Raw genomic sequence first — 13,561 nt, forward strand, 5'->3', positions numbered from 1 at the left:
AGTGTGAACAAAGTTTTCAACCAAATAGATCTATTTCACCTGTGGGGTTTTTATGTTAAACTGCTCCAATACAGTTTTCTTCCTTCTACCATGTTACACATCCAACAGTGGATCAGATTACCAAGTCACAAAGAATTAAATTAATTACCACAAGCCCAAACCTGCAGTCATGCATGGACTTCACTAGCAATTAAGTATGCACAATAGCTGCTGGTTGTTTAATTCCCACGTGACTATTCCTATATTGTTCAAAATGCTATTTAGTTGTCTCAGTAGAGCTGCTAGAAAAATGTGACTATTTGTACCCTAACTAAACAGAAGACTTCTCTTTCCTGATAACAGTATATATGTGTTTGTGCTTCCTTTTTACTGAAATAGACCTAAAATTCAGAGTTGGTAAATGCAGAAGCAAACAAGAAAGAGGCTGTATTTTGAGACTGTCACTGTGACCTTACATAAAGTGACAGCCAAACAGTTTTAGTACAGAATATGAAAAACTGGTACTGAAGAAAGAAAATGAAGAGTTTTGATCAGAGAGGTCATTTTTATGATCACAGGTAGCATTGTAACATTGCTGCAGCCTTTTTAGTAAAAATAACATAGGAATTGCTTACTCAACTTGTTAAACCCATAAGACTAGTAAGTGGTGAGACAGAAACTCACTTTTGCCCAAGTTCTGAGCAGTTGTAAGCTTGTTTTGCTTGTGCTTCAAAGCTGAGAAAAAGCTAATAAATGTAGTCAGTGTGAGCCTCAGCCTGTGAAACCAACTTCTCAGCAGGATTTATTAGCTTCAGTATAGCACAATAGTAGTACAGGTATGTGACATTTTTTGGTTTTGTGTGGACAGGGTAAGTTCCTTTCTGTCTGTAATGCAGTGTGTAAGCACATTAGAGCCTTGTTTAGAGAGGGAAACTGCTGAAAATCATAGAACTAACATGCACCGATCAGTATGAAAAAGAATTTCATACAATATTGCTTTGAGAGACAAGATTATATATTACAAGGCAGTTGAAAGAGACAGCAATTTCCAGTCAGTGGGGGCAAGAGATTTCAGTATGGGAGAAACACTTGTTTCTTCCTTTGCCATCAACCTGCTATATGACCTTGAACAAGATACTTATATCTGCGCTTTATGCTATTTTTTGTCTGTCTTGTCAAGTTAGATCGTATGCTGTTCAAGGCAGGGCCTGTGTGCTATTCTGTGACTGTGAGGAGCCCAGTGCTGGCGGTATCTGACCTTGAATAAAGCATGTAGGTGTTGCTCTAATATGAACAAATAACAATAAGAGTATATTTGGGTAATAGGAACTGCACTGTTCCTGTTATGTATGTCAGATCGGTAGCAATCATTTAAAAAAAAATGAAAAAGGTCAACCAGCTTTGTGAAAATCTTGTCTAATTGCTGGGTTTATAGCTGCTAAGCTATGAAAATAGCACCTTTGTGTCATTTCTGTGCCCTTTTATCCTTCTATGCAGCAGACCTTTATTTTGGGAGTAGTTTAACTTCTAAGGAAGCTCTTATTCCTTGCCAGGTAATGCCATGCTTATGACTTTTTTAATAGCACACGTTCTCATCCAGCTTCTGCGAATGGTGTTTTAGAGTTGTGTGGTACACCTTCCCATAGCTACCTCTCTACTTTCCTGTACTCCTGCCCCTCTTCCCCGCTCCCCAAGCCTGCATCCTATTCTCTGCAATAAACCAGCCCTCAAAGATGTCTGAATGGACTTAAAAAAAAAAGAAAGGTGTCCTTACTTTGGTTTAGTGTTATATTTCCTCCCAGTGCTGAGCTGCTTTTTTGTTTTTGTTGTTTTGTTTGACAGGCTGCTTGTAGATAGAACAGTTTTCCATAAGGAATTGAAATCATACATCAAATGTATTGTTTTATATGTAAGCCACTTGAGAACAATGAAAGCAGTTGCTGGAACCCAAATACTATTACAAATAGATTTATTGTACTATGTTTTCTCCCACCTTTTTCTAGAAGTTATTACTTTAATCTTAAGAATTTATGTAAGTAGGCTTGTAGCTTTTATATGCTTTATGCATTCACTTTTGAGACTTTTTAGCTATTTAGTGGCATGGTGTTTAAAACAAGTGTTATCAAGGAAATAATTTCAGCTTTACATCATTTTTTTTATATTTCCCTCTGAATGCTACATATAAAATAGCCAGATGGTAATATAAAAGAGTTATAGTAAATGTCATGGAAACTTATCTTCACAATGCCCTTTAGCTTGGTGTGTTCATCTCAACCTACAAACATCAAGAAGAGATAAAGATGTAATATCACTTTGTCACAAAATTATATAAAATTTCAATGTCTTCAAACTTTAAACGTATCTAAGAAAAAACTTACTAGAAATATGTGCAATTAAAGTCATTCCAGTATTTGTAAAAGAATAGAAATGCTTTTAAACTGCTCTCCCCTCCTCAGCAAGAACAAAGCTGTTTTGAAGTGAGAATAATTCCCAAACTATAATTATGACAAACTAGATCAGATGTTCCTGAGAGAATACCTCTTTATTTTTCTGTCATTTTAATATTGCACCTAAATCAGATCTCGAAGGGGGAGAAAGTTAGTTACGTATTATTGACCCAGAACTTAATACATTCAATAAGTGTCAAAATGGAACAACGCATTACATTTACAGCAATATCTTAAATGCTTTAGTCATCATACTGGATGAATTAGAGTCTTGATCTTTTTTTTCTTCTGGTTTCAGAGGATACTAGATTGCCAATTACTCAGGAAATATATTTGAAGTTCACTGTGTTGATAGGTGAAAAAACTGCTGATTAGATAGTTGTTATAAAAGGTGGTGTGTTTCCCCAGCATTTCTCACCCTTGCCCAGTCCCAATAGCCATATGTATTACGATGGTGTCAAATGGAGTTGTTACTGATCTTAATTCATTCTGGGTGAGATGTAGCACTGATAAGGCTGATAGTATGATAGAAATGCAGCATTCTTGTTGAGTATTCAACTGATGCCCAAAAATACTGAAGGAAATGTAAATGGCAGATTGTGAAGCCATACTCGTTTGTCACTGTTACAGACACAAGATTATTAAACCACTCTGAGTTGCCACCTAGAGGAGGTGGTTACATTCTTTCAAATGTTGTAGCTTTCTACAGATTGACATGAAAAATTAGAGATGTTAATATCTCAGTGGAAAAATAATAGTAATGATCAAATGAAGACAAAAACCATGAAAACAAATTAAGGAGGCTAAAAAAGCCAAAATTGTAGCTGTGTTGAGCTAGACTGGTAATCAAAATGTTGTGATTGAGCAGTGAGCAATTTCCTGCTGTCTAGGGCAGTCCTTACCCTCTCTGTGAGAGTGGCACAGAATTAATTGTTATATTTCAAAAATGCATTTCTTGGGGAAAAGAAAAAGGCTATTTTACTTTATGGATCTAGTTGTCATGTAGCACCACCAAAGTTTGCTGAACTGATGTCAGTAGCATCTCATTTTTGCTGTTAAGTAACCCTCTGCCTTGTGTGAGAAATCGACATTTGAGGTTCATTATGAACCTCCCTGAGCCAGAAATTGGACCAGGACATAGCGCCTTGAGGTCTATGGTATATATTTTAGTTAAACTTTGGAAGAAAGTGAGGTACAGGTTTAATGTTAGTCTCACTCCTACCTTACAGCCACTGGAAAATATTAAAAACAAAATCCAAAAACAAAACCAAAAACTAAAAAAAAAAAGAAAAGCTTTTGACACTTGCTCTTGTTGAATTTCTTAGATTGAGACTGAAAGCAAATGCCATCAGATGCCAGAAAGCAAGAGCGGACTTTCTGCTTGTTTGATGACAACTCCTTTGAACTTCGTTTCATAAAGAAATCAAAATGATACTTAACTGTACCTAAGTGATTCTACGGGCTTGTACTTTAAGGTTGATAGATCTATGATTTGAGAATTATATTTTTTCACTTCATGGGGAATCTCATGAGTGCTACCTGAGATACTACTACTACCTGTAGTACCTGCTACTGCAACAGTTTTGTTGGTCTCTTTTATTAATTAAAAATGAATTGCTATTGAAGGGACAAGAGCTGTCCTGTGGACACCACAGCAAACCAAATTCAAACCACTTCCATAGCTACTTACTAAGAAGTCTGGAGGGAGGGTGACCTGAAAAAACTGTGTGAGTATCACAGGGCCTTTTGGCATTTTCTTTTTGGCTTTTTCTCTATTAAACTTTTCTAATGACAAGTCCTTACTTTTGGCATGTTCTGCCAGTTTTTCCCCTAAACCTTTGTCTTTAAACACTAAGTTTTCCTTGGCCCTTCTAGCTTCCACATCTTCCTTAATATTGAGGATAAGAAGTTATTCCTTTCTGTCTGAAGGAAGCTGCAGGTAATATCAGATTCTTTACAGTGTTCTTTGGAGGGAAGAAACGATGAAAACACCCACTTTTGCTCCAGTGTCTTTACTGGTCAGTAAAGCTGATGTGAAGAGGAAACAGATGTGTAATGCTTTTTCATTCGTTTTGTGCATATTTTCTCTCAAGGGCATCAAAACACAGAATGCAGGCACAAAGAAACCATAATAGATCCTGTAATGAAAGATGGGATTGGTGATGTCAGACCCTTGCATGGGTGTGGGTCAATGGATTCCTGTTTAGTTAACCCTGATTTAGGTTTTTAAGCATTAACCCTTTACAAGGAAGTTTTCATTCATACCTTGGGTCTTCTTGGGATTCTGTGGTTCCATGCTAAGTGTTATATCCAATCTTACAGAAATTTTGCTCATTGGTTCATTTTTTTTTTCATAAGAAATAACTATAGGCTAAGAAAAACATCACATCATCTAGGCTGAGCTTGTTATGTAGAGAAAGGGAGGAATCATCTTCCTTTTTTTCCTTTTAATCCTGGAGCAAATGGTGGACACCACAATTCAGAACCTGAGCTCCCATTTATTTTCCAATATGTAACAGAGTTTGAAATGTAGTTTTGAGTTCCAGGCCAAGAACCTCAATTACTGCCCTGTGGCCATAGAATATTCCTAAAAAATTGAAGTTACCAGGTTAGAATATATTTCTGGAAGTAGCCAGTAGCAAAGAATCACAGGAGCAAAATGTGTTAATTCCTAATAAAATGTGCTGCTGTGCTTGGCCACATCGTAACTAATAAAGACATTTATATATATGAGTGTGTGTGTGTAATATAATATATAAAAATTCTCCTTCACCATATAGCTTTAGAGGCAAATGGCTTGTCATTTTTGCATGCATATCAATAACAAAAAGTAAAAGGAAGTCTGAATGAATGATGCATGAGAAAAATGAATATGTGAACAGCATTTTCTGTTTCGGATTTTGAAAATATGAGTAAAAATGTATTCGGGCTACTGTTTTCTGTTAACTAGTCAAGAGAGACATTTTTCTCTGTTCTTTCAAGAAAATTTAAAGCAAGTTATACTTGGAAGTGACTGTATTCCTGTTGGTATAATACTTCTTTAATTTGATTCTTATTTTCAGTCTCTCTATTTTCTACTTTAGAAAGTTGCAGAACCTGGCATCCTAAATCCATTGTCTCTTTATTGTGATGCATGCAAGGAGAGCAGTTTTAACCTTCCAATCTAAAGTATAAAAAAATTGGATTGCACATTCGAAGTGGAATGAAAATGATGCATAGAGAAGTAGATCATTTTATAGGCTACTGTTCTATTTTATGGAATGATAAATAATGATGTAAAATATGTTTTCCTTTGCATGTTTAAATTGCTCAGCGTACATAACTGAATTTAAAATAAACTCAAAAATGAGTGCTCAGCCTTGCCGAAGGACTTGGAGAAGTGCTTTATTCTTACTGTCTTTTCTAATAAATAAGCTGCTATGAATACAGCTTCTTGTTTAGATCTTAAATTTTAACTGGACTTTGACAGATTTAAATTTAATCTGGGTACTGTAAGAGTCTATACTGTCACTATTTGTCTGCTGAGTTTCAAGAGACTGATTTCTCCCTCCCATGCCCCAGCAGTTTTCTGTACCTTCCTTTCAAGAGCCAGCTATGCTATATAAACTGACTGACTAATTTCTTTAAGTATTTAAAACTTTTACTTGGCCTGGGTAGGATGGAGTCAGGTTTTTTTTGGATTTGTGAGGGAAGCAGAGTTGATAGCACACCACTGTTCTGGCTGTTGCTGAGCAGTGCTTGCTCAATGCCAAGGCTTTCTCTCTTTGCCAGGCGAGCAGGCTGGGAATGTGAGGAGTTGAAGATGACATAGGTGGAACTAAACTTTATAATGAAATCAGTAACGTCAATTAATCTAATTAATTAGATTTAAAAACTTTGAAGACATATTACAACTCCACCAAAAAACCAATGTTAAATCTATAAATTCTTCCTTGCACATACGCTTTTCTTAAGCATGTGGTATTAGATCAAATTAAATCTTTTCTAAAGAAATTATTACTTTGCAGGTGGTGCATCAGAAAAAGGGAAAGGAAAGTTCAGCGTTTTTATTTTGGTTTATGGAACTTGCCTTGTATTGCCTTGTTACTTTGCCTTACTCTTTTGTCTTTGGAGCAACTCAAGTTAACATATATTGCTTATTCTGAGATTAGCAAACTCAAAATGAATGTTATAGATCAATAGAGAGTGTTAAGAAATTAGTAAATTCAAAATTTTTGTTAACTTTTCCTGTTATTTTCAACTACGTTTTCATATAGTATAAAACTATTTTAAGTACTGAGGATTGATGCTTGTATTCATTCCTTCATACTGGTATTGCCTGTTTCAAGGGCGGCATTATTTGGTTTATACATGTGTGTCCACACATATATATGATAGATATTGTTGTTGTGACAAAGTAAATTAGCAGCAACATCCTTTGGGCACTTTTCTTAAAAACAAGGCAACTCCCTTCAATGGACACAGTGACTCTTCTCACAAGATCTTTTACTCTCACGACTTGCTATTTGTGAGCTGCATGCCTGAGTTAACAAGAATAGATGTATATGGCTAAGAAAAGGTTTTGGTTGGTCCAGAGGTTTGAATGCTCAACAGTGTGTAGATGTGGCATAAACGTCTTGATTTTCACTTTATTTTATTTGCTTTTAGAGTGTGTGTCACACTCGGTTATAATTTTTAAAGCTTCAGCTGTGAGAGAATGATACTGGTGTGAGAGTGATGTCACAGCATGAAAAACCCAGAGAGGCTTTTCTAGTGATTATTCATTTAAGTACATCTTGCCTACTGGCAGAGATATGGACTAGATGACCTAATACGTCTCCTCTGCCTCTACCTTCTGTGATTCTCTGAGTGATAGGGTAGTAGAGATCAGCAGTGAGTTTATTGGCAGTTGCAGAAAGACAAGACACTAAAAATGCCTGCACATCCTAGGTGTGGATATATGATTGCATGTGGCAGTACCTGTAGAGATCACACTTGAACACTGGTTACTTATTTCCCCCCCTTCTGCCAGTCCCCCAGGAAAAGATGGCTTTCACTATTGAAGTTGATACCTCTTAGTTACTCAGGTGATCAATTTTCATTGCATTCCTAAAGTGAAAACAGTATGCTGGCATGTGTGAGAACTGATACAGAACACTTCCTTAAGTTGTCTCTCACCTCTTAGGACATCTGGAGAAGAACCATTACGTCCCCACCCCCTCACCTTCCCCTCCTTCCCCCACATTTCAAATTTTATGTTAAAGCTTTGTAAAGAAATTGCAATGGGGAAAAGAAGAAACTATTTCTGAAAGGTATTGTATATAGTAAAATAGGATCTGCCCAGATTTGATATTCAATCAGAACTAGACTAAGAACTCAAAACTTGTAATAATCCATCTAGACCTTTCAAAGGAATCTAGAGCAGTTAGTTACTCAAGTCTAATTGGACATTTGACTTGGAACTGGAATTATTTCTAAAAATATAACATAGTAAAGGAAATAATTATTCTGACTAACTGTCCAAAATGCAATTTCAGACTTGGGTTTTTTTTTTTTTTTGATGCTCTTAAAAAAAAGAGTATTGAAACTTGGGAAAATTTGGGCACAGAAAGGGAGAGTTCTCTTTAGTCTCCTTTGAATGTCCTCGGAAAATTCAAAAAGTTCTTGCAATTTATAAGCTGGTGCACATAAAATCAGGATCTGATCTGGACTCACTAGTGCAGATTCAGTTGTTAGCTGAAGTTTTTTTGCAATAAACAAATATCTGAAGATTCCTCACAAAGTAAGAGCAGCTTTGGTAAAGGAGTTTTGCCATGCCTTAGAAATAGGGAGGAGGATGGTGTCATATGCTTCACTGCTTATTTCACGTACTAAATATCATAGAATCATAGAATGGTAAGAGTTGGAAGAGACCTCAAAGATCCTCTAGTTCCAACCCCCCTGCCATGGGCAGGGACACCTCCCACTAGAGCAGGTTGCTCAAAGCCCCATCCAGCCTGGCCTTGATGGGGCAACTTCCAGGGATGGGGCAATCCTAGAGAAATTTCTTCCTCTAGGGCTACTTACGAGTATTCAAAAAGCACTATCTTGAATGCATAGTGGAAGAGTGCAAAATGTATCGTGGTAGTTCTCGTATCACTTGATTTAACTTTACTAACATTTGGGAATAAAAATGAATCTTTCAAAATGGAAAATTTACATTGTTTTCTCTACAAGTTATCCTGATAACTATGGATTGCCTTGTTTCTTGAAAATACATCTGATAGTGACACTTCTCAAAACAGAGTTACAGTTCTCTGTGAACAGAGTTTGAAACAAAGTTTTGTATTGTAAACTTAGGAGATATTATGCAGTTGATAGAGAAAATTTAAATATTGTAGAGATGGCATACCTTTGATGGAAGTGAAAGTAGAAGCCTGAACAAGTTTGTTCTCGCAGAGGAAGATGAGGGTCTTTAGCAGAAAACACGGGATGCTTTTTGTGCATGAGTTCACCTTAAGATTTGAGCATGTTCAGTTTTCAGATCATTGAGCTGTTTATTAGAAGGAGCTTTCTTTGCCAGTCATAAAGGTATCAGTTTTGGATATGTTGCACTATGGTAGAGAGAAGAATTTAAGTAATATAGAATAGCTTTCTGCTCCAGCTTATTTTCACAGACATTGCAATGAGAAAATCAAGCAGTGAAGCATATAAAAAGAAGCTGTGCAGTAAGAGGATAGATGAGAGGGTGGTATTGTACGGTAAAAAAAGCATGAACAGGAAGCTTATAGGAATATTAATGATGATTTTGAGATAATAAGAATATCTCTGCTAAAACTGTAAATTTCAGTAAAAAAAAGCTGTGTAGATCAGTTGTATTTATCTAATAAATAAGTTGTATAACACATGTAAAGAGTAAAGAACATTTTTGACTTTGCAGGCATATACAGTATTGAATCCATAACAACAAGAAGAAGGTTTTATTCTCATTTGTCAGTAACAACAAAATATTTACACACTGTGTTGTCTTGTTAGAAGATGTGACTACTTAGGGCATTACTTATGCAATTATGCACTTATGGCATTATAAGCTGGAGAGAAAGGTTTTTTTTTCTCTTATTATGGCATTTGTACATGTGTTGCAGGTTTTTCAATGTGGTTTTCTTTTTAACATTTTCTGTACTTTGCTGTATATCCCATTTTATGAGAGGTTTATTAGATTTGTCCAGTGCATTGGGCAGCTGATGAAGAGAAGCAGACTATTTGTTAAAGTTACTACTTTTATTTAAAAAAAACCCAAAACAAACAGAACAAAATTAAAACTCTACCTAACAAAAGAAAAGTCAAGATAACTCAAATTAAAGTATATATTTAATTTGTCTATGTTAAAGTCAAAGTTTGAAAATAGTCTAAGCCATAAAGGTGCTAGACTATGTTGTATATATTAACTTTATTGCAGGGCTTTTTATTCAGAAATCACAGACATTTGTCTAGGATATTAGGTATCTGTAGTAATCTGTAGAGAGTAGCTGGGAATGTTCATTAGCTCATTTAAAGGGGAAAAAAGGGAGTATAACTTGCTTTAAATTTAAGAGCTGTCACAATTTTTAAAACTGAAAGGCATCTGTCTAAAATGTAGCCATTTGAAGAGAAGGATAAGGCCTGTCAAGCTACTTCTCCTGGGCCGCTTGTGTTAGTGCTTCATCTGCTTTGTTTGACATCTCTAAACAACTCTTTAAAAATGTCGATTTTGGCATGCTCCACAAAGGAGAACTGAAGGGTGTTGTTTAAGTTATTTGGGCCTTCTCTGTTTTTCTTTCTGTGGCACAAAAATGTGCATTTTTTTTCTCCGCCTTTCCCCCCAACAAATGTGTGTTTTAGCCTCAAATGACCCTGGCATCTTAACATGTCAGAGTGTTAATAAAGCACTGAGGCTGTCATAATGTGGGGTTAAATAAAGTCTTCATGAGCTGTCTATTAAGCTGATTTTTTGTTTGTCACTTTCTGTAGTTTCTTTATGGATGCAGCTTGTCTTGGTTTGTGGGCAGCCAAGCAAACGGGCTTTGTCTTTGTTCACTGCTCTGTTTAATTCTCCCCCTTATTCATTAATCATCCCTTTGACTATTTATACCAGTGGCAAGTATAGCTAACACACTTAACGTTTTCCTTTGTCTCAGTGGCACTCTTTGTGCAGGCCAGAAGAGGGCTAATTATTAACTGTAAAGTGACATTAAAAACCCGTAGATAAGCATACAAATGCTGCATCCAGTGAAATGCAGGGCTTTTTTTTCTTTTTTTCCTCTTTTTTTTTTTTTTTTTTAACCTTCAAGTGCTTGTGACCAAATGAATTTTTCTTGCTCTGTGTAGTTGGGAGTTCACAGTCACAGTGCCAATGTTTAGATAATTAATGAAGAAGCTCTGTTAAACCCAGGGAGTCTGCCAGTGTCAGGTTTTTTAGTTTCATCTCTGGACAGTTTAGCTGGATAGTTTGTACCTTATCAGGCAGAAGCAGGGATTTAAATTGCTGCTATTTAGTTGGAGGCAGTTCCTCTTCTCTTTAAAGGTCCCATTCCTGTGTTTATTAGTATTCTGTATACACAAGTCTTGGAATGTGGTTTTTTTTTTTTTTTTTTTGCTTTCTTATGATGTGAGAGTTTTTAGTGTTTTCTTTTCAGCTCCCTTCTGTTTATGAGGTTGTCCTGAAATTAGAAGTTTGATCTTCGGGATTTTTTTTTGGAAACACTGACACTGATCACACCTTTCTTGCTTATCCAAAGTCTTTCTGACCCTCTTCCTTCACACTCATGATTTCATGATATCAGCACAATAACTATTCTGGAAAGGCTTCTTTGGAAAGGTAATATTTAGAAAAGGTGTATTTTCTATCTGGTTCAGGGAACTTGAGTTGTCACGAGATCTTTGGTACAGTAACCATTTTTATTTGTGTTTTGTTTGTACTGTAATGCTCACTTAATCTCATCCCTTCCTATAGGTTTGAAACAAGGTTTTCAATTTTTTTGTGCCTTGAAAGTAAAGTGCTGCTCTGTGAAGTGGGATCAGAGAGATTACTGCAGGATTTAAGAAATGTCGCAATTAGCTGTATTAACCGGGAAGTATAAGTAACTTTTCTGTTGACTGATGATGCGACTGGAGCTGTGGGTTCATGACTCATAACCATGATTATAAGACATACATGATGCCTGAAGTTTAAGTTGCAGCTGATACTTTCAGTGGGTGAAACAATAAGGCCCAGTACTGATCCACTGAACAGAGTTCAAGCACTCCTGGCTTGTGTTGTAGCTGACATTTCTCTGGCTCCCAGCGTGAGCAAAGACCCTACTGAGTGAACATAAGGCATACTATCCACTGAGATAGGTCTGTGATAACAGAGCTAGGAAGAGGTTATGGTCTCTTATTCAAGCCTGTATATAAATGTATAAACCTATTACTTCATTCTATAGTTATTGCCAAATTGAATGTCTTTCAGAAAATTTCCAGCAAGTGATAATGTTGTGAGGGTATGACAGGGCAGTCTGCTTCTGGCTAACTTAGGCAGGTTACAGCTCCAGCTAAAGCAGTAGATCAATAGTTACAGATTGCTTTCTGCATGTCTCAGTTAGGAAATCGGTATATTGAATACAGAGAATCCTTACTTAGGATGGGATTGTGAGTGGTGAGAAAATTTTCTGTTTAAAAAGAAGTATGGAGTTTGTTTTCCGTGCTGTGTAACTGAATAGGTTTTAACATTTTAAAATAAACCACTTTAGAATGCTGTGGGTTTTTTTGGTTTTTTTTGGGGGGGTTTGGTTGTTTTGGGGTTTTTTTAAAGAATGAAGTTTTTTTCTGCACCTTATGATATTTTCTTGTTTTTACATGCACTAGGTACAACTCTGTCTTCCTCTGCATTATAAGTCAGCTTGAATGAGCTAAACAAAGTGAGTTTTGCTATGGTATTATGGAAGAATAATCACTTTTGCATAGTGAAGTTGCAGCATTTAGATTCCTATTATTTTGCCAGCCTGAATGCTGATATATAGCATATCTATTTTTAGTAGCAAGGTCCTGAAAATAAGAATTTTTATTTAAGGAAGTTTTCCTGGCATGATGAATCAAATTGCTCTTCAGGTAGGTAAGTCTCCTGCTGCAAGAAAGCAAAGCTTATTGACTTTTCATTAAGGTCTTGAGTGTGTAGTTTATACAAGACTGGGCCTGTCTTTCAGGTAGACTGTCAGCAGCCCAACAACTAAAATGAGGTTAGTGTCTTTGATATTTTAATATACTAAAAGTAAGAGATAAAATCTCTGCAGAAAGAGAGGTAAATACAGTTAATTCACCTAACCTGCATATATAAATATGCAGTACCTCAGCCTATGGCATGCACAGGCAATCTTTTAGATGAGATCGTACCAACTTTGTGATAACTTGATTAATTAACAGGGAGCTGTTAGTTTTCACAAGGTAACAATTTGAAATAATCTTACTTTTTTTTTTTTTTTCTGGATGTTAGTTACCAGAAGATGTTTGTTGATAACAATCTTATGGAAGTATACAATATTTTAACAGCTAGAAGGCTCTTGTGAAGTGCTGCTGGACTTCTGGCATCAGAAGATGCTGGGATTTGATTGTAAGGAATGTGGAGATGATCAAATGCAGATCTGATCTTCTCGGGTAGAGAAAAACTGTAACGATATAATAGATGAAAATGACCACAAGCATTGACTTGAAGGAGCAGTATGTGATACTGAGTTTTTTACACATTGTTCTGTTCTACTGATGTTGCTGCTGGGTTTGCTTTTGAGTCAAGGTAGATGAAGTCTGTATTCAAAGATTTATTATGTTTATTCATTTAAATGTGCTATGCATTTATGGATCCCTTCATTTCTTATAGACTGCATTTTCTTAGTTGTGCTCATTGCATCAACACCACTACACAATATTGGCATTTCTGTACACTGAGAAAGCTGTATTAAGAGAGAGATGAGTCCATAACTCAAGTTACATCACACTGAATACTTGCTGCTGTGGTGAATAAATTTTTTAAAAAATGCAATCATTCTAATATGTCACCTTTTTCCTGAAGTGTTTCTCTCATACAGAACATTTTTCATGTTAAAATTATTTATGAAGTGTGTTTAAAAAATAAATAACAGTGATTTACACAATGTCAGCAGATGCAC

General features: G+C 36.0%; 1 protein-coding gene across 1 annotated transcript in view; it reads left to right on the forward strand.

Annotated features, from left to right (window-relative positions):
- LRMDA (leucine rich melanocyte differentiation associated) overlaps positions 1 to 13,561 on the forward strand; it is a 666,001-nt gene that overhangs the window by 441,580 nt on the left and 210,860 nt on the right. The gene's annotated exons all lie outside the window — the stretch shown is intronic.

Source organism: Numenius arquata, chromosome 10, assembly GCF_964106895.1.
Source record: "Numenius arquata chromosome 10, bNumArq3.hap1.1, whole genome shotgun sequence".
NCBI classification, from domain to species: domain Eukaryota; kingdom Metazoa; phylum Chordata; class Aves; order Charadriiformes; family Scolopacidae; genus Numenius; species Numenius arquata.